The sequence below is a fragment of the Cupressus sempervirens genome, chromosome 5, assembly GCF_028749045.1.
Source record: "Cupressus sempervirens isolate cs-2001-9-10 chromosome 5, ASM2874904v1, whole genome shotgun sequence".
Classification (NCBI taxonomy): Eukaryota; Viridiplantae; Streptophyta; class Pinopsida; order Cupressales; family Cupressaceae; genus Cupressus; species Cupressus sempervirens.
The window spans coordinates 1030704887-1030726677 of record NC_143122.1 but is presented as its reverse complement, the minus strand read 5'-3'; positions in this window follow the sequence as shown (position 1 = coordinate 1030726677).

Here is a 21791-nt window from a genome sequence, read left to right as displayed (position 1 = left end):
ACTGGGAGTCATGGATGTACTTGTTCATACAGAAGATCATTGAAGGAGTTAAATTCATCGATTGGTTTGACCTGATAGCAGAAAACTTGCATAGGGGTTTAATAGTTGTTAACAATTGTGGTCCATTTTTTTTCTCTTCTTATATAATTTACATCTTGGCGGCATCTAAAGAATGGGACTATCTTCCACATGCACCTTGGGTTGATGACATGCCCATCTACCAATATTACAGTGATCTTCAAGAAACTACATTATGCAAAGAGTTTAAAAGGGTAAATGATGTCTTTTTAGGGAAATTGGTATTTGAACTCCAAGGTCAGGAGAATGATAGGATGTCAAAAGAAGCTATGCAGGTTGTGCAAATCTATGGTTGCTATTACATTCAATTCCTCAGATTTACATATATCAGAGTGGGTTGTTTTTCTGATGAACCTTTAAAGCTACCACATTATTATTCAGACTCTGTAGTGTTATTTGAGATGTGTAGGCAATTTATTTCTGTGGTTGAGTCTTTTCAAATTTCAAAAAGATCTTCTTCGATATTCTTCCCAATTGAGGTTGGACATTATAGATGCCCCAATCTGAAAGAAGCCATATTGTCAGCAAAATCATTAACTCACTTATGCTTTAAGCCTTTCATTTCTCGGTTAGATTTTGACTATACTGGCTTTGTCAAAAACAATGTTAAGAATGCAATATCCCTAGTTCATTCCCCACAATTAGAAGATTTTTGGGCAAACTGCCTTAATGAATTTGAAGTAAGGAAAAGATTGTGGTCACGCTTAACCATTAAACAGATCACTATGTTTAATGTGGAGTTAGATACTTATGGACTAAAAGATGATGATTTTGAAGAAGTGCTTGATCAATTTTATATTGACCAGATTGAATGCATGCCCATTCCTGAAATTGATTGGAAAAAGAGGGAAGAAAATGATGTCTATGCCCATACTAAAGATGTAATAGCTAGAACTGCCAAGTAGATAAAATTAAAGGCAGTGGCTACTCCAAACCTTTATGGGAAGTTTTCAAAAAGAAAAGATAAAAAGATTGCCAACAAGCAAACTAATCGAGGTGTTCCTGATTCTGTTGTAGGTCCAGTTGAAGTTGAAGTTGAAGTTGAAGCAATTCCTAAATCACTTCAACTTCAAGTTTAAGAGGCAACTCCAAAGAGCAAGAGGATAACTAGTTCAAGCACAAAGAAGGCATCAATCGTCAAAAGTAAGAACACCATAACCATTGACCTGGAGGTAGCAAAAGACCCACCTATGGCGGATAATGTACCTGAATCCCAGAACTTGTCAGTGACTATCGAAGGCCAAGAGAGTAACCTCACCTTGGTCAAATGTTTCACTGCTACAGAAAAAGATCAACCTACACCTAAATGGTTAGAGACATCAATGGAGAAGAAAAGAAGCATAGTCCCAATATCCATGCCTATTGATGACTTGGTTAGTAAGTGTCTTGGTAAAACACCTAAAGTAAAGAAAGCCAGAACCGAGGCAAGGATTAATTTTGATAAGAATTCAAGATGTTGGGCAACAAAGATAGCTACACCACCAGATGGAAGCTTACATGATTCTGTGGTCCCTCAAGATTACTAGATAACCAAGGTTGACCTGGGAAAAGGGAATCGCGAAGTAGACATGGAATTCTTTGAAGCATCCAATAAAATTATTGCACACAAGGTATGGAAGGATGGACAAGATAAGCAGGAGATGAAGGAAATAATAAAAAACATGGCACAATATATTAATGCTATCCTTCATCTTGAAGCAAGGCCAATCAGTGAAATGTTAGCAATTGTTGATGTGTCCACTGTGACTAATCAGCAATCATTGGAGAATTTGCATAAGTGTAAAGCGGTAGCAAAAATAGCAGGGGAATGGGTTCAGGATGTTCTGAATGACATTGTAAAGCACATAGGTCACTTAGACCATGCTTCGAAGGAAATATTGAACATTGCTAAAAAGGTGGAGGTAAGCAATGAAGGATATGAAAAAGAGAAGAATAATTGGGCAAAGGTGGTGATGTGGTTAGAAGATGTGCAAGAACTTGGCTTACAGAAGTTCCAGGCTGAATGCCCCATAACTGGTCTAGATGAAAAGGCCCTATATGTCATCAAAGATTGCATCGAATGGAGGAATGAAGCACTGACACAAGGAGTAACTAAAATTAAAGAAGCATTGCAATCTAACTTAAGGTTATACACTATATTATTCAAAATGACCTTAAATGGTTTGCCAAACAGTTCATGGGAAAAGAAGACGACTCCGTTGCCCAATCGGATGAGATAATCAAAGAAGTTCAAAAGAAATTTCAGGAATGGCAAGACAAGAAGGCACCAGCTAAGCAAGACTTTTCTAACGTGGCACATACTGAGGCTATGTTAATCATCAATCTAAAGCACCTGGAAATGCATGAAGAAAAGGTTGCTGAACTGAAGAAGATGAAAGAAATCTGGAAGCAAAGGTTTGCCTATATTGGTTTGCCACATCAATCCGTTATCTCAGCCTTTTCGACTGCCTATGAAACATGGAAAATGGCGAAAGGTGTGGCCAGTGGAGATAACGCTACCTGATCAAGACAAGCGGTTACACTTAATTGCTTAGTTATATTTTATTTTCTCATCTTTTTTTCTTGCATTTCAATTAATAGTTACTTTATCCAAAGACAATTAACTCTTGGTGGGGTAATTTTGGCAGTAGTCTAGCCCCATGCCTATATATATGTAATAATTAGTATGGTAAAGGGGTTAGAATTCTCCAGCAGATCGATAGACAAAACTATTTTTGTTTATGGTTTTATTCCCTGTTTAGAAGTAGCATTTCAAAATTTTGCAGATGCAATGAAACTCTACAATTTGATTTATTGTTAAAGGCTTTGTAAGTAGATACTATTATCTGCCTATTTAAATTAGTATTTTTGAAGATACTATTTAAGCTTTTGGCTATGTCTGTTATTGATTTTGAAATTGTTAATTCAGAACTTGGGATGCTGCGAGAAGTTGGTTTTATCAAATTTGCCTGCTCAATGGTTTAATTTTCAACTATGTGGATCATCTTGATAATTAAAATTGAGTGGTTCTTTTGCATTAAAGTTTGTTTTGTATTGATGAGATAAAATAAGTTGATTCAACACTTTTAGTAGATTGTTTTCCTGAAAAGGTCACTCTGTTGAGTCTTTTACATAAAAAAATCTCATTATAATAAAGGTAGTTGTGCCTATTTTCATTGAAGAAATATTAAGCAGAGAATTCTTGAGTCTCTTCTATAGGAATTCATTTGTTAGTTTACATTCTTTTTCTCTGTTTTACATATGAATATTCATGAGAAAAACTGTTTACTAACATGCTGTTGGTGGTGAGTTGTATGTTGCAGAGCATCTTGCTGTGAGCAATGAGACTGATGGTATTGTGAGCTTGGAATGTGTTGATGGAGATCTACATAATTTTGTTGATGTGGAGTTTCTTGCTACTGGTATGGATTCACTAGTTGCAACTATGGATGTGGATTTTTTGATGAAGCATGATGTTCAGTTTTTCCTTGGGAGTGAGCATGTTGATTGGATGGTTGAGATTCTAGTGTTTGATAGATGGATGCAGATGTGGATGATTTGCATGTTGTTTCTCTTATCCTTGTTGGAGTGGAAGCCTTTGGTGAAGATGAAGACGGTTGTGGATTTTTTATTGACTGTGAAAGTGTGGGACACACTTTTCTTTGTACCCCAAGAGTCTAATGCAGGGGCATCTGAGATTCCTGAGGATTCAGGCATTTTTATGGAAAGCTGGAGGTTCTTGATCATCTCTATAGTGTTTTTGGGTTGGAGGCTTGACCGAATGGTCTTGGTGGATAAGCTTGGAGCTCAATTGAAGGAGTGGTGCTTGATTGCTACTAGATGTGATGTTGGCTGAGGAGCTCAGTCATTGAAGGAGCTTGACAGATACTGTAGTTCTCGGCATGCACTGGGAGCTTGACATATGCTAGGAGCTCGACATGCACTAGGAGCTCAACATGCAGTGGGAGCTCAACAATGCTTGTGGTTTGGTTGATGCTTAGCTTTGTTTCTCTCACACTCGGCTTGGTCTTGGTTTTTGTGGTCCTGAGTTGTCAGTGAGCCAACTTTTGACATTTAATTCATGTTATAGCCAACTTTGGATATTTAATTTGTGTTGTATCTGACTTGTGGGTCAACATATATTTAATGTAAGGGGTTTAATTTAATTTGTAATGAATTGGGCCAACTTGTGGCTTAGTTGGGTATAAGTAAGGGGTGTTTTGTAGAGGCTTGGTCATTTATTCATTATTTCATTCAAAGCAGGTGGATCCTGAGTTCAATGTGGAGTAGCTAAAGGGTGAGTTTTCCTGAGTCTATGGACAAAGCATTGAATGTGAAGCAATTTACAACAATATTGTGGTGGAGTTGTAAGTTTTTGAGCAGGGATAGTAGATGAGGCCTGAGAATTAGAGGATTTCTTGGTGAACCTGAGGGTACAAATGTAGATTCTTCTTGGTGTTGTTATCCAATTGTGGATCTAGACTAGGTAGGTTTTGGGATTAGGGCTTGGATTGGATCTTGAGGGATCTTAAAGAAATGTTATTACTTGTTTTATAATTGGTCGTAACCACAAAGGTCTTGTAATGTGGCACATTGCATGTAAAGAGTTATATATATTAATAATGTGTTGTGATTTGGTATTAGATCTTGCTTTGTTGTCATGTGTCCATTGTGTGGTTATTGAGGGCTAGGAACTCTCTCTCTCTCTCTCTCTCTCTCTCTCTCTCTCTCTCTCTCTCTCTCTCTCTCTCTCTCTCTCTCTCTCTCTCTCTACCTTTGTACGCATATAACCAAGAAACACCACTAAATAGATAAATTCTCCACCCAATGACACAAAAAATATGATCAAAAGATTATATCAATTCTAGTAACTCCTTTGAAAAACATCCACAAAATAATTTCCATTAAAATTCCCAACCTAAGGAAAATTATAATTTCTACTTAAGAGGATTTCAAGAAATACTCTTCAATGTTGGTTCAAATAATATAAAACATTTAAATACTAAAATGACAATGAACTTTTCCATATATTAAAAGGTTTCTTCTCAAAAATCATAAAACCATTAAATTAAGGTCCTAAAATAATTTCTACAACCTAAAATAAAAGTCTATAATATTTTAATCTAATATAATACCCACATAATACTAGTCAATGATAGTAAACAAATTGCTAAAACACTAAGTGTCGAAACCATCCAACATACAACTACACATAAATTATCTCATACACTAATTGGAGATCATAATGAACATCACAAATTAAACCACACTACAAAATCAAATGTCTCAACATACCGAGGAAGGCAACTAGTTGTTACCACTTAGTAGTTGGCTAGGAAAAATAAATAATGTAGAGATTGTTTCCCAAACTTGAAATAAAAAAATGTAGATAGGGGAATCTGTTGGCCATGTGAATTACTCCAATTTTAACCACTTTTGAGGTTAATATACATATTTTTTAGGCACATTCATCCCTTCCAATTAAGAGGAAGTCAATGCATGAATACTTGTCCATTGTACTACTATACTCAAAGTACATGTGCACATTAGATATTCAAAGTTCATGTGCATGAAGAGGGATTTCCCATTGTACTACTATACTGAAACTACGTGCACACATGTGATGGTAATACAATATCTAATAATCACACTCTATGATGCAAATATATTTTGCACACTTTCAAATCTATAAACACAATATAGTAAATCAAAATAATACTGCATACAAAACATGGGAGACAAAACATTAGGAATTCACACAAAGTGATTGAAAGTATGCTCTATTCTCATTGCACATTACAAGATTTATAACTATCAATAGAAAAATAAACTCAACTCAAATAGTGTGCAAAAATAATTTCACACCCACACCCAACACTCGAGGCATGTAATGATAATCACATTCTTTACATAGACCACCACCTACTAATATAATCGAGAAGTAATCCCAATGAAAGTCTAGTCATCACTTGATATAGTTAATTACAAAAAATATTAATATTATAGAGTGTAACTAACTTGAGTGATATATAGTGCATGTTGATAGTTTCATACCTCTACCTCCATCTAAGAATACACAATGAAACTACTCTTGTTCCTAGAGTTAAACCATTTTTTTAATATGTAGTATATTGAAGACACATTGGAGTGAGAAGCAAAATACCTTTGAATATGATGTAGTTTTAGTTTATAAAGATGCAAGCATTGTATAATGTTTTTTATAAGAATCTTTCAATAATCAATGACATATCAATAGCACCTTAAGTCTTATCATCAAATACAAGATTGGAGGACTTGGTAAAAGTATTTTGGATAAGTGATAATTAGTTATATATTGATTAATTATATCTTAAAGGATGAAATACAATTTTGTATGCATAATTCTATTCAAGAAAAGACATGTAACAAAAATTTAATAAAAAGGATAAAAACTAAAGACCTTAACAAATGTAATTATAGAATTAAATTAAATAATATATAAAATAATAATAACTAAATCAAAATTTAACTCTAGCTTTCCAAGTCCATAATGATCATCACAATGCTGCTTCTCACACACATTCAAATCAAGAAATTCAGTATAATGTTTGAAAACTGAACTATATAAAATTGATATACTAAAAGACAACATATTTTCATATTACTGTAATGAAAATAGATTCTATACACTTTCAAATCTAGAAACACAGCAAAGTAAACCAAAATTACACGATACACAAAACATGGGAGACTTATAATTAAGAGACCAGTATGATAAGAGTGACTGAAAGTATGCTCTATCGTCATCTACAATGTGCAAGTGCGCTCTACTATTCTCTACATATGCACAAACAACATGGTATCATATTATTATGAAACATGGTATTTAACAATACTTGCATAGGCTTATGGACGCTAGTCAGATATGATCCAGATATTTACATAATCTCTATAGACAGATGTGTTTATGAACAGCAAGGCATGATCTATGTATCTACATGTTTTCTTTTGCTTTAGTCATTCCTAGCAGTTTCTACATATTTACTCCAGATCTAGGCATCTTTACACAGGGAAGGGACGACCAGAGGATGATATTTCTAGTACGTACTCTTGGCTTCGGCAGGTTCAAGGCATCCTCTCTAATCTAACTTACAAAACTGAACCGGAGAACTTCTACATAGTAAGACAAATTAAGGACTTACAATGCAATACAATACATCAGAGTCAGATGAACGAAAGGCCAACAATGGGTACAACCTTTTCAAGCTTTAGGCTTTCACTATTGCTAACTTGGCATGACCCAACTTCTCTATGGCGTAGATCTCTACCAAAGAGTCTCAGTGGAATACCCTCCTTATGAGATGATCCATCATTATTGTTAGAAGCAGCACTGCCCTCTTTATGAGATGAAACATTATGCAACGGCGGTGTCTGTGGAAGGAGTGGAAGAGTAACGAGATCGTTCTTCCCCTCTACACCAGCAATTGGGGAAACAAGAAAATGAGGAGACCCACAACCACAATGAGTCTCTGCCACCGTAGCCACACTCACATCATCAACCTTTGATCTAAGATTCTCCACACCCACATCCCCAGTTGACTCCATCGCCATTTTCACACTCTCCCATTCATCAGATCCACCACATCTAATTTTATCCAAATCAATGCCTCCATTGAAACAATTGGCCTCCAACTCTTTAGCAGGAGACGTTGGTGCCTGCCCATCAACTTGTACCCCAGAAACTAGAATAATATCTTGGGTGATTGAGGGGATACCTAAACTGGGTACTCCTCTGGGCTTCTTGAGGACTCTGGGTGAATGGATTGGGATACCTAAACGATCAGAGGCCTTCCTCTTATACCCAATCCCACTTTCATTGTGGCCGCCATTACTATTGTGGGTAGTGTTTAAAGCAGAAAGAAAATCCAAGGCAGAGAAAGTAGAGTCAGAGGCCGGCTTACCTAAACTGGAAGTCGTTTGAAGAGGGGGTTTGGGAGCAATAGGCCTGTACTTTGCCATTATCTGGTCAGCTTTTGAGGCAGCAGAATGTTGCTGATTTCCTTGCATTGCAGAGCAGGGTCTCAGTCTCACCCAATATTCCCAGCGATCCATCATCTAATCCTACCGACCTAGTTATGGTTTTCCTCTTCACAGGCAGATCTAGTTTTGGTTTTGCAAGATTAAAAGGGGAAGTAGGGAAGGAACATAGAATACCTATGGTAAAGGAAGCGACATGCTGTTTTGAGAGAGTACATCGTGAAGAGCTCTTAATTGACGGCGTTCTAAGATTGGGATGGAGAAAGGGTGAAGTAAAAAAGGAAGAAATGATGGATGGAGTACAGAATAGAAATGAGAATTGAGATAGGTAGATAGAGATTAGGGGGACTATAGTTTATTGAGTGGTTGGGCTTGGAATGGACGTTGGAGAGTACAATTGGTGGAGAGTTTATGAGAATTGTAGTGTTGTTCTTGTGGGGCTCTTGGAATTGACATTTGCCAGAGGCAGACCCATTTTCCAGTCTTCTTCAAATCGATGATTACTACATGGAGGCACCAGCGACAGCTCAAGGGTTTATGGAAAAGCGGAAACCAAATATTGAGTATGGTTGAAGGATCCATTTATGGAGACGCCCATTGGCTGTGCTCTGGAGCCTATAGAATCCGAGGATGATGTTTGCCAATCCAGTGGGAGATTGGCCGACTCCAAGCATTATTTACATACTTTGCTAAACTTATTTTAGTCACACGTAAAGTGTACCTAGCATTCTAGGGCATTTTTTTGGGGAATGTGTTTTAAAATGGTAATTTTTCATTTAAGTGCGTAGAATAATGTATATATTATATAAAATATGTCGACTGACTTTTGTGAAAATAAGTCTTTTGTTTTTACTTTGTTGTCTATTTATCTTATTTTATAGTATAATTTTTTAATTAATATTTCTTACTATCTTCTATACGTTAGCAATACTCATTTGTTTATCACATATGGTTGAATTTATTCCTATGTGCATGACCATCTAATCTTTTCTCTATCTTTTAAAAATAATATGTTAATGGTAACAATGTAATTTTGTGAAGGTGGGTTTTTAAGTCTTTTATTGTTCTTTTGTAGTCTTATGTTATATAATTTTATTTATCTACTTTCTAAATCCATTACAAAGCCCACTTTTCAGAGTGTTGGTTTTAAAATGGTTTAATTGAAATTTATGGAAGAATTAATATACTTAGATATATTGATAAATAATTTTGTGAACATAGGTATTTTAATTTTAATTTTTTTTTGTTTCCACCCATCGTGTACAACACATACATATTGTTTGTTCCTTTTATATTTTCATTCACCTGTACACATTTGCATAATTCATTTCTTTATCATGCATATGCTCATGTATATTTTTGTGTATGTTGTATCTACATAGCTCTAGTCATTTCTCTATCTTGAAATTGGTTACACTAAAATTATAGAATTTAAGGATATTATTTGGAATGTGCTTTAAAATTATAGTAGTTGCTTGATATGTACTGGAAGTATTTCTGTACACATAGATATATTGATAGATTATATGAATTTTGCAAATGTGGGTCTTTCATTTTTTTGTTATCCCCTTATCTGATATCATTATGTACCTACTATTTATTTCTTGTATATATTGATATACACTTAAAAATGGTCAATGTACGTAGCTTTCCTTTTTAACATGTTGTCTATATTGAGTGTTTGGTCTATATCATTCATCAATATTACATTTCTTTCATTAATTTGAATGAGATGGTAAGAAGACAATAATACTTTATAGAGGAGGTTGGCAAATGGTGGACATGGGTATATGAGAGGAAGAAGTGAGAAGGGGATTTGGTAGAAGAAGTATGCAAATTATTACAACCAAATGTTGGAAAAGGAAGGAATAATTGTTATAATATACCTATTTCAGTGCTAGAGATCATTGTAGGTTATTTACAACCAAAAAGAGAAGTTTAATACTCACAAGCTTCTTAGTTGGTATTTCTAATGTAGGGGCATCTTCGTTGAGAAGTGAGCTAACATCAACCAAAAAAATTGTTCATTTTAACTCAATTTTAGTTTGTAATGATAGATCTTGGCATCTCTCAACATGAAGTAACCATTGATATGATTAGAATTGCAAAACTTATTTTTAAATTAAATCACAATGTTCCATATATTAAAGAAGATTTTGAAATAAATTGAATATTTTTTAAAAGGAAAAAAATGCTTAAATATTTTGAATAAAAGCGACATTAAAAAGTTAATTTTCAACATTCAAGATGTGCACTCCAAAACATCAAATTTACAATATATTTTTGGCAACATATTATGAAGATCATAAAAATCAAATTATTGGGTTTTGTGAAGGACTGAACAATACACAAAACAAATCCACAAAGCCGTTGAATACCTGTATGTAAAAAACTTGTCACAGAGAAGAAAAAGACAAGAGGAGACAAGGGGTTGCTTTGAAAAATATGCAAATATATTCTTAGAAAAAGAAAAGATGTAAAATAATTACAAATGATCTATCTTTATAGTAGGAGATTGAAACATGAAAAGGGTAACCTAAAAGGTAAAAGGGTAACCTAAAAGGTAAATACTATTTAATAACTACTAATTAATTATTAAATGAGAATGTAAAAGATGCATAAAGTGAAATCTTAAGAAGGGAGAAAAGTAAATTTAATTAACCTTTTTCTCTAACACCCCCTAAAGATGAGCAACAATGTAGCTACAAATAATGCAAGGAAACTATAATGTTGAAAACAAACTTGGGTGCCGACAAAAAGGCCTGATGAGGTTCCTAATCACAATCAAATCTCTATGAAACAAAGAAATAGAGAAAACCCAATAGGAAAAACTCTACTCCAAAAAGAGATAGAAAAAAGATGCACAAATGAAACATCTCAAGAGAATCTCTTAAGACCATATGCACAATGAAAGCCTCCATGTTAGAAGCTTGAGACTCCAAACCACACCCCCCTTCCCCCCCACAAAATGGCAGAACTCCTTTATCAATGAACATACCAATGTGGCTCTAATCTGAAGGAAAAGAAGGCAATAGACAAGGATGATAAAACCCATGTCTGTAAGGTGCAACTGGAAGTCCTAGTTGATGCTCAAAGGAGAAAGCATGAGAATCCTAAAATGGAATCTCCAATGGAGGTAGAATAACAAGTGTGTTGAATATGCCATCTAAGAGGAGATGTGTGTCCTCTAATATATCCTCAACAACTGTAGTAGATGGCTCAATGACTAGAGCTGCAATAGTAGCCAATGTTGAAGAGTAATCTTGTGTAAGAGATGGAATTTGAATAGGAGGTGGAGATGTAGAAGTCACAACACTAGTCTCAGGAACAACACATAAGTTCAAGTGACTTGACTTCACCTTAGTAGACTCTCATGAAGAAAGAGAGTGAGTCTCTGATAGTGGAGATCGTGGACCAAAATATGAGAAGGAATATAGGTGGGAAGCATGATCAACAGTCCCTGTAGAAATAATATTACCTGTCTCACTATCTCTGATGTGCACTGAATCTTGCACAAACTCAACTGTCTTCCCTGTCTCATTGTGTGTAATCTGATAAATAGAGAGAAGGTTAGAGGAAAAAGATGGAACTTAAAGTACATCATTAAATGTACCATCATCAATGTCAATAGAACCTTTCCCACATACAGTCATAATAGTGTTGTTCCCCATCAAAATGTGTGGAGTAGGAGAAGCCTCGAAAGAAGAGAACAAATCTTGAGAAGATGCCATATGGTCTGAAACACCTGAATCTAGTAGCCATCTAGAAGAATGAGGAATAGTAGTTGCACATAGTGCATGTCCCTTTCCTATATCTTTACCATTTGACTGAAATGATGATGATGAAGAAGGTTTGTGAGAAGTAGAAGGAATATCAATGTTTCTCTTCTAAAGGAGAGTTGTCAAATCTGAAACCTAACTGGCATAGCCATCTAAATTCTTTTCATATCAATGTGACTCATCATGATTAGGCTTATTACTATAAGCACAATGTAGTCTTTCTGGCTTTGAGCATCAACTAGGACTTCTAGTTGCACCTTACATACATGGTTTTTATCATCCTTGTCCACTACCTTTGTTTCCTTTAGATTGGAGCCGCATTGGTATGTTCATTGACACAGGAGTTCTGCCATTTTGGGGGGCTATGGAGTCTCAAGCTTCTATCATGGAGGCTTTCATTGTACTTATGGTCTTGAGAGATTCTCTTGAGATATTTCATTTGTGCATCTTTTTTCTATCCCTTTTTGGAGTAGAGTTTTTCCTACTGGGTTTTCTCTATTTCTTTGTTTAATATAGATTTGATTGTGATTGGGTACCTCATTAGGCCTTGATGTTGGGACCCAAGTTTGTTTTCAACATTGTAGTTTTTTTGCAATCTTATGGTCAACAACATGATTGAACAAATGAAATTAACTATGATTAGAAAGGGCAAAGAGTTGTTACAATAGATAGTACAACCCAAAAGAAGAAATCACATGCCATGAAAATGATCCATGAACCTAAAACACCCAAGATATCCACCATAGTACTGAACAAGCTACAACAAATCTGGCTTTGATACCGTGAAGGATATCTTGGGTGTTTCAGGTCTGGGGATCATTTTTGTGGCATGGGATTTCTTCTTTTGGGTTGTACTATCTATTGTAACAACTCTTTGCCCTTTTTTTTATCATTGTTTACATCATCTATAAGCATGAAGAAGTTGTAAACTATGTCAAAAAAAACTATTGATCTATAGAACCTCCACTAAAATAGAACCTGACTAGGTAGAGAAGACTATAATTTGCATTGAATCAAGAGGCACATAAAGGAAAACAAATGAACTTGAAGATATAAATGGCATGAAACACCAAAGCCTTAAGAGTTGATCAATCGAACTAAGGAAACATTAGAAACAACAGAAGAACCCCTCCTAATGCAAACAAGGGTGAGGTGACAGGCAATTGAGAAAGTGGACCAATAAATCTTGCAAAAAAGAAAAATTCAAGAACATCGAGAGTGAGGAAGAGGTACAAACACCTATAAAGGCATGTGTCATTAACACATCATGGGGCTAATATCATGGAAGGGACACTCACTTGAAAAAGGAAGATGACACTAAAAGGAAAACAACTATCCCCTTATGGCACTTGATAATATAGTGTGAGTACAATAAGTCACAATGATGAAAAAGAACCCGAAATACAAGGAATGATACTTTATCTCAGTGTGTTTGCATAAATATGCTTATCAAGTGTCATGGGGGGATAGTTGTTTTCCTTTTAGTGCCATCTCCCTTTGTCAAATGAATGTCCCTTCCATGACATTAGCCCCATGATGTGTCGATGACACATGCCTTTATAGGTGTCTCTAATATGAAGGAAACAAAGGCAACAAACAAGGATGATAAAACCCATGTATGTAAGGTGCGACTGAAGTCCTAATTGATGCTCAAAGGAGAAAACATGAGAATCCTAAAATGGAATCTCCAATAGAGGTGGAATAATAGGTGTGTTGAGTCTGCCATCTAAGAGGAGATGTGTGTCTTATGATATATCATCAACAACTACAGTAGGTGGCTCAATGACTAGAGCTGCAATAGTAGGCAATGTTGAAGAGTATGTTACAAGCTAGAGTTGTTGTTGCACCAAAAGATAGACTTGTTAATGCCCAATACAACCACTAGACTTATAGAACAAAAAAGGTGGTTAAGACATGTCATGAATTCCAATGGGTAAGGCTGGCAGTTAGTCCAACAATTCCCCCCTCGACGTTACCCAAGGGGATTCAAACTTGTGGCGAAGCTCTAATACCACTTGTTACAAGCTAGAGTTGTTGTTGCACCAAAAGATCAACCTATTAATGCCCAATACAACAACTAGACTTATAGAATACATGAGGTGGTTAAGCCATGTCACGAATCCCAATGGAGAAGGTTGGCGGTTAGTCCAATAAAGTAATCATGTGCAAGAGATGGAATTTGAACAAGGGGTAGAGGTGTAGAAGTCACAACAATGGTCTCGAGAACACCACATAAGTTTAAGCAACCTAACTTCACCTAAGTAGATTCTTGTGAAAAAAGAGAGTGAGTCTCATATAGTGGAGATGGTGGACCAAAATGTGAGAAGGAATATAGGTAGGAAGCATGATCAATAGTCCCTGTAGCAATAATATTACATGTCTCACTATCTTTGATGTGCACTGAATCTTGTGCAAACTCAACTGTCTTCCCTATCCCACTGTGTGTAATCTAATAAATAGAGAGAAGGTTGGGGGACAAAGATGGAATACAAAGTACATCATTAAATGTACCATAATTAATGTCAATAGAACATTTCCCACATACAGTCATAATAGTGTTGTTCCCCATCAAAATGTGTGGAGTAGGATAAGCCTCGAAAGAGGAAAACAAATCCATGAAGCCCTATAATACCTGCATGTAAAAAACCTATCATAGAGAAGAAAAAGACAAGAGGAGGCAAGTGTTTGCTTTGAAAAATATGCAAATGTATTTTTAGAAAAAGAAAAGATGTAAGATAATTACATACGATCTATCCTTATAGTAGGAGATTGAAACCAAAAAAAGGTAACCTAAAAGGTAAATGCTATTTAATAATTACTAATTAATTATTAAATGAGAATGTAAAAGGTGCATAAAGTGAAATCTTAAGAACAGAGAAAAGGTAATTTAATTAATGAAGTTAAATTAACCTTTTTCTCTAACACCCCCGCTAAGATGAGCAATAATGTAGCTACAAATAATATAAGGAAAGTACAATGCCAAAAATAAACTTGGGTCCCGACAACAAGGCCTAATGAGGTACCTAATCACAATCAAATCTCTATGAAATAGAGAAATAGAGAAAACCTAGTGGGAAAAACTATACTCCTAAAATAGATAGAAAAAATATGCACAAATGAAATATCTCAAGAGAATCTCTCAAGACCATAAGTACAATGAAAGCCTCCATGATAGAAGCTTGAGACTCCATAGCCCCCCCAAAATGGCAGAACTCATGTGTCAATGAACATACCAATGTGGCTCCAATCTAAAGAAAACAAAGGCAACAGAAAAGGATGATAAAACCCATGTATGTAAGGTGTAGTTGGAAGTCCTAGTTGATGCTCAAAGCTCTTTCTATTATGGTTTTTTCTCTAATACCATGAAGGATTTGAACAATATGCAAAACAAATCCATAAAGCCCTTGAATAACTTCATGTAAAAAACCTATCACGGAGAAGAAAAAGACAAGAGGAGGCAAGGGTTTGCTCTAACAAATATGCAAATGTATTCTCAAAAAAAGAAAAGATGTAAGATATAATTAAAAATGATCTATCCTTATGGTAGGAGATCAAAACTCGAAAAGGGTAACCTAAAAGGTAAATGCTATTTAATAATTACTAATTAATAATTAAATGAGAATGTAAAAGGTGCATAAAGTGAAATCTGAAGAAGGGAGAAAAGGTAATTTAATTAATGAAATTAAATTAACCTTTTTCTCTAACATTTTGTTCCTTTATGTTTAATCCTTTTATTACATATAAAAGTTGGGGCATTTGAATTTGGAAAGAGAAAAAAAAAACTTGGTTTGGGAGCCCAAAAAGGTTCTTAAAAGCATCATTTAGAAAATTAATTCATTTGAAAATTTGCTCCTCGATATTATTTTCAAAAAAGAAAAGTGTACATGATTCAAATGATGAGGGTAATATGATTTATTTTTTAAAATTTAGAGTAGGTGATAGAGCCAAAGGTAAAGAGAAAGATGTCATTTTGGGTTTAACAAATATAGAGGTTTGAATATAATAGGTTTCAATTAAAATATATATTCCAACATAGAGAACAAATAATGTGGAGAGAAGGTGTACATTTGGAGGAAGAGGATGTTGCATAGAGTTGGTGAAGAAAATGGAGACAAGAGGAATGAATATTGAGAATTCATGAAAGACCATATATGTATTTTGTTCTAGATTTGTGTGATATGCTTTACACATTTAACTGTCAATATAATTATTAATCTTTTGTTTGCACATCTCTAGATGTTGTGTTTGAGGAAGAGTCTACCTTCATGAAATTCTATAATAAGATGTGATAAAATTGGAAAAAATTGACACTTTCTCTCTTATAAGATGCTCTCTAAAAATAAATTTCTTCATTGCACATGAAAAAGGTATTAGAAAACATTACTTACTATTTGAAAATACTATAAAGAGATGGGAAAATCACTAAATTTACGTAAGAAAAATAATTTTTGGTTTAATTAAATCTTCTTAATTGTGTAGGAGAAATTCCACTTTAGGTGGTGATAGTTGTTATCACATTCAACTTTATCTGTTGCCTCCACTTTAGTGCACTTAATACATTCTCATTCTCCACATGTTGTACATGTAATTCATTGAATAATAGAGGATGATTTTGTTGGCAATATGGTCAAATAGATGTCTGAATGATTTTCATTTATGGCAACATACATTCAACATTTCATTTATGCATTTAGAGTTAGAAAATTGTCTAGGTGTTACACAATTTAGCACAGAGAACAAATGTTAAGTGTATGAACAACTCATTGAGATTTATTTTATGCATAGTTGATGGAAGCTTCATGACACTATCATGATGACATGTGCTAGTGCACAGATGTGTACAGACAATATGATGTGAGTTATGATTAAAATACCAGTACGAGTATTTAACTATGCAAAACATAGCATAGCAAAGAATTGGATTGTATGGTCTTAGGAATTATTTTGGTTATGAAATAATTACTAAGTTATGATTAAATGAATTTGTGGATATTATTCCATAACTTATTTTATATTATGTCAAGCATGTGAAGACATGAAAGTCGACTGAGCATAGAATTATGAAGATGCAAGGTATAAGTAAAGATCTTATCTTGCAAAGATGAGTGTGGAACTATAGAAATAGGTGATATGTGATTTGTGTGACATATGTGATCTATGAAATATTTTTGAAGCTGATGTTTGTTTAGTGCAAGTGCAAAGTACAATAGATAGAAAATATTGTATGTATATCTATTCTTGTGAAGAACTAAATTGTATAATTGCATGTTAGGGCAGTGGGCTCTTCTTGCATACATTGTATTTGTTCTACCAACTCCTAATAGGGTTGAAGAAAATCCTAATAGGTTTGAAGCAACTCCAAATAGGGTTGAAGATACTCATAACAAGGTTGAGGCTTCTAACAAGGCCTAGTCTCCTAACAAGGACTCAAGACACTATATATACTTCATAGACTTCTAATAGGGTCAATATCCTTAACATAATCTTATTGTTTATTGAATCATCTAGTGAGTATCATTCCCATTGGGATTTTACCTTGTCCATGGTTTCTCTAGTTAACAAATAATGGTTTTGTGATTTATCTATGTGCATGGTTATATTTATTTTTCAACAATGTTGGTTTACTTTCATATGCAAGTTATAAAGTAATTAACAATATTCAGTTGTGGGAAAAAGTTTATAGAATACTGATTCACCCCCCTCTTCATATTATCTATTTATAATAGATCTAACTTTGATGGACATGTGATTCCACATTATGTGGATGATAACTTATCTACTTCCTATCGTCCCTATCATAGTTTCTTATTGTCTTTCCTATATAAGAAAGCACATCTATATTGTAATCTAATAAATTTATTTAATTTGATTCCATTGTTTTTTCTATCTTTTATAATTTAATATAATACTCTCTCTCTCTCTCTCTCTCTCTCTCTCTCTCTCTCTCTCTCTCTCTCTCTCTCCCTCTCTCTCTCTCTCTCTCTCTCTCTCTCTCTCACACACACACACACACACACACACACACACACACTTTATTTATTGGCCTCTAGATCTTGTTTCATCATTTTAAAAAAAAATTCTATATGAAAATTATTGCATGGCATTATATAAATTCTTAAATTATAATAGAAAAATTGTTTTATGGTATCAGATCCATTAGAGTGTCACTACATAGCCTATTTGTTGAGATATCATTGTAGGGAAACTTGCATAAAAAAATGATAATTTCCACATAACCCATAATATATCTAATACAAACAAATACTTAGAGTCCACACGCAAGAGAAATGATAACATATCTATGAGAGGTACAATCATATCTATCCCATATTATAGAAGTTATGCAATAAAATGTAAAGTATGTAGAAGTCCTATTTGGACTACCTAACATGAGCACACTAGACCCTATGGAAGAGTTGGCAGCAAATCTGCATGGACAAATCATTGGCATGCATCATTTAAAGAAGTCATGGGATATGTATTTAGAGTCTGAAATGGCATCCTACAAGGAAGTATTTGAAAGGATGCAAGAGTCAACACAAAAAGAGGAGAAGAAACATAAAGCCTACTACCTTTGTCATTGTTGAAAAAATGGGAGAAGAATATGTGAAGATACACAAGGGGAGAAGAAGTTTCTTGTGAAGAAGAGGAAAATGAAGGTTTAGATTGTTAAGGGAATTGTTTTTCTTATTAGTGGCGAATGATACTTATAGGTGCCTTACCTATTTTCACATAAGTTTCAAGAGTTCAAGAGTTTTCCATCAATGTCAAAGGGGAAGAGATTGTTGGCATTAGGATGATATGATTGTTCATGAACAGTGATTGTATTAATGAGATGACTAGTTATAGTGGTATACTTAGTGGTCATTGATGGTAACCTAGTCATAAAATGTGAATGGAGAAACTCGAAAGACAAGAAGATGATTGATAATAAGTGAACCTAATTGGCATAAGAGGAATTAACTAAGTTCATTATCTGATATTTAATAAGATCTACAACACAAGGATATTTTAGTAGCAGTTAATGTGTAGCAAGAATTAAGTGGTGTAATTATAGGTACAACATCTAGATGATGAGAATGAACTATGGTCAGGGTCATAACTCAAAAGGATGATAGGGGAGTGAGGATCTTAGAAGAAAATGGAGTTAGAAGATGAACAATGTTTGTTTTTTAGTTAACAATATTGGATCGATGATTGGTGATCGATTTGAGTAGCTAGATGAAGTCAGCTGATATTTTGATGTCTCATAATAAATGAAAATATTATGACATGAAATTTGGTGATCAAGATGCATAGGTGAGGAAGATTCCAAGAGAAGTTTGGAATTGGTCAACCATGTTTTGACTATTCATGGAGAAATTAAATGTAAACCCTAATAAAAATTGATGCGATCAATGGAAATGTATTATGGCATCGAGATATGTGAAATGAATGTGGTGAGTAAGCTCCAAGAACTATATTTGAATGAATGGTGTAAATTAAGAGGTAAAATGATGTTTCTAAAAAGGATTATTCATAGTATTACAGAAGGTAGTTGTAAGAAATAATATATAATGATGTTGGGTCAATTTGGTCATGAGATTGTGGTGCTAGGATTGAGATCAAATCAATGTAAAGAAATTGAAAAGATAATAGAGTTAGAGAGAATTGAACAAAGTGGATCTAATAGACAAGGATCTCTACATCCAGATTAATCAACTTGTTGTTTCCTAAAAATTGCACCCATGGAAATCCCTTAAGTGAGTCATTCTTAGTTGATCAATTTGTATAAATCCTTTAGTAGGGTAGATGCTTAGAAGGTTTTCTAAATCCTCTAGTGAGATAGATCCTAACAAATCTATAGTCCTAACCATATACAATATCACTCCTATTACTTTCATGTATTTAATATTTGTATCTAGTCCAACTTGTGGCTTGAGGGTGTATTTAATGTGAGTATTTATTTAATGTAAGGGTTTCTATGCCACCTTGTGTCTTGGTTTAGTATAAGTAGAGAGTCTTGTGGAGTCTTGAATTATAAATCATCCAGCATGGAGGAAGCAAGGGGTAGCTAAGACAGTGGAGTTTGTTAGTAGAGCTAGTAGCTACAACTTGGGAAACAAGAAGGCTTCTTGGTGGCTTGCAAGCACAAGTTTAGATTCTTCTTAGAGATCTCTACCAAATTGTGGTTTTGGACTAGATAGGGTTTGTTGTTGTATTTGCTTATGTATTTGGTTGTAACCCGAAAGGCCTTACAACCGACCATGTTGGATGTAAATCTTATGATTATATTATGTGAATTGGTGTTATTATTGTTAGAGTTTTAGGTGACTCTACAACACCCCTAGGATCAAATGAGAGACCAAGATAACTTCCACAAGAGATTGGCAAGACAATTGCATGAAGATGCAAGAATACTATTATTGATAATGAACTCAATTGACATCTAATGGATTGATTTAAAATGTACATAATAGGCCTCCTTATGTAGGAGATGTGATAAGAGACACTGATAAGGAGAAGATAAGCTATCACCCACACAAGGTGGAATCACATGTCCACCAAAGGTGGATCATTCTCCATTATGAAATGAAGTATGTGTGATAATGAGGATGATAATGTGATATGTGCACTAAAGGTGGAACGAGATAACAACTATGACAACCTATAGTAGAATTATCCTACACCATGTGTTTAATTGAGGTGCAAAATCCTAAGTGTCTCAATGAAAAACTACTATGCAATGCATTATCCTAAGTAAGCTTAAGTAAATGTAATTAGTGAACATTTAATTACACCAACACCCCACCCCCTTAAGTGCAACTTAGGGGAATGCGCTTAAACTCACAATGCAAGATGGGTCCTATCTACTAGGCTATTTTAGGTACCCATGTACAATATGAAAAGCAATACATGAAATGCAATCTCTCATAAAGCAAAGAAAGAGAGAAAGCCTTATGGGAAAAACCCTCCAAAAAGAGAGATGAAAACAAGATGCTTAGATGGATGGAGTACTCAAGACCCCCCAAAATTCTCATACATCATGTATATACAAAGAATGATCCCCCCATAGGAAGAAAATAAGGAGACATGATATCCCCCCATAATGAAGAAGCTCCGATGTAGATAAATAGTACTTGCAAGAAAAATATAATCCAAGCCTACAAGAAACATGTCTCTACTTAGGAAGAGATAAATACATCAAATGATGCAGAAGCCACTCCTTGTAAAAAGTGAGTTAGGAGGAAGAAGGTCTACATGTATGCATCTCTGAAGACTGAATAGGTGTCTCTAAGCTCAAAGATTTTGTCACACCATCAAGATGACCGATGAGATGTGAAAAAACAAGAGAACATGAAGAGTTAGGAAATACATTCTCCAAAGAAGGTGAAGAAGTATCTCGAATAGAAACCTCCTCAAATGTATTAACCAAATTTGCATTATGAGACTCATCTAAAAGAGTATCTAGGAATTCATCCCACACTGTAACATCTTAAACATAAAGATCATCCTACTAAATAGTAGAGCTCATGTCTAAAGAAGTAGGAGGTGGAGGAGTAGGAAGTTCAACACTTATCTCAAGAGAAAAATGATTCAAGTGTCCAATGTTTTCCTCACATGAATTATTTACCCTTGATAAAGGGTTAGGTACATCATGAATATCATCATCATTATCAAAAAATTTTTTAACAGAATACAAGCATGATGTATGATCAATAACTCCCATAGCTATGACATCTCTAGTCTCCATGTCCCTAATATAGACATAATCAGGAGTGAACTCAACAATTTTACCTTGTGCCCCATGAGTAATTTGGTAAATGGAAAGGAGATTAGTGGTCAAGGATGGTACATAAAGAACATCATTAAATGTACCATCTCCCATAAGAATAGAATCTTTCCCACAAAGCTTCATGTATGTATTATTACCCATCAATATAGGTGGAGAATTACAAG